The sequence below is a fragment of the Moschus berezovskii genome, chromosome 21 (assembly GCF_049115385.1).
Source record: "Moschus berezovskii isolate FMDL1 chromosome 21, NW_MosBer_1.0, whole genome shotgun sequence".
NCBI classification, from domain to species: Eukaryota; Metazoa; Chordata; class Mammalia; order Artiodactyla; family Moschidae; genus Moschus; species Moschus berezovskii.
The window spans coordinates 8,473,966-8,475,576 of record NC_142480.1 but is presented as its reverse complement, the minus strand read 5'-3'; positions in this window follow the sequence as shown (position 1 = coordinate 8,475,576).

The following is a 1,611-nucleotide window of genomic DNA, read 5'->3' as shown; positions in this document are numbered from 1 at the left end:
CCATGGTCTCCCATTGAAAAGGCAAGCTAATAACCTGTGTCAATTAGGAACTCCAAATCACAGAGGACAGACCAAGGTGGTTTAAACAGTTAAGATTTTATTGTTTCATCTGAGAAGAAATTGTGGAAGGAGGAGGCTGCTAGCATGGGTTCAGCATCTTAAGGAAGTCAGGATCATAATGTTTACAATTGTTTTGGTATTTTCCTCATGGTACCAAAATGGCTGTTGCATCTCCAGCTATGAGGTCCATGTCACCTGGGGCAAGGTTTAAAGGATATTTCTCCTGGCTGAGTCAGCTCCCTTTAAGGAAGTTTCCAGAAAACTTCACTCAACATTTTTTACCTACTTGTCTTGGGCCACATTATTGCAAAGGAAAATTGGAAGTGTGCTTTTTTTTTTTTTAAAGTTGGCAAATTGCCTACCTGCCAAAATATGGTGGTTTTGTTAGTGAGGAGGAAAGGAAAAATAGATTTTGAATATTTATTAGAACTCTGCCACAAACCTCCACAACCCTTCTTTTCTCTTCTTTTCCAGTGATGCAGAATAAAATGGCAAATTGAAACCCATTTTTGTTTCTTGATAATTGTTCTTATTAAATGGCCTTTTCACTCTGCACTCAAGGCAACCCACTTTAGAATGTCCGGGCAAAATTTAAAAAAAGGAAACCTGGAAAATTTAAGTCATAGAATACTTTCTAAATTACAGCAGGAAAAAAAAAACGGACTTTAAAAAAGAATGGTATTGGGAACATCCTGTGTCTTTCCCAATTTGCTTCAGTTTTGAGTTGGTAAAAGTCATTTTTAATCCTTAAAATACTAGAAGTCTTTCAATCAAGCCATCTTAAGTAAACTCATTCATGAGAGAGTTTATTTCTATTCTGTATTGTCTTTCCTTTTTGTAAATACCATAGAACTCGAGTGTTTGCTTTTTCATTTGTTAGTTTATTTATTTATTCTAGGGTTCCATTCAAGAGCCAGACAGCTGGGTTATAGAAATGCCAATTATGAATTCCCTACAGATCTGAGTACTGAATTCTCTACAAAACTGGTTTGATTTTTTTTTTTTATGTAAGGCAAGCTAACTAAAATTTCAGCAAACTTTAGATGAAGAACTCAATGCTATCCTTTGCCATGACATGTGGCAATCAGAAGGGAATTTTTGTGTCCAAAGAAATATATTTTTTAATCAAAGGTTAAAGTTACAAGATACAAGAAGCAATAGAAGTTTTATCTGTCTGCTTAGATGCTATTACCAGTCTCACAACTAAGCGTTAGAAAGCACTTTATAGTGTGCAAAGAACATTCGTATGTATTAGCTCACGTTTTAGCATCATTACAGATATCATTAGAGAGAGGGTTAATATGCACACTGTTTCAGCCACATAGCAATGTGCTTGAGACTTACTTCTGCCCTTCCTCATGACTCTTCCATTCCTCCTGTTAACAATTTGACAAAATTACTGATCACCACAGCATCTAGAGTGTGAGCTTTCCTGATAAGGGAGCCTTTATGGTTAACAGACATTTGGTCCTGTAAAAAAATCCCTAAGACTTTCTGGTGCATAAGACACATGGTCCAAAAAACGTTTGGTCCTTGCCGAAAAGTTCTTGA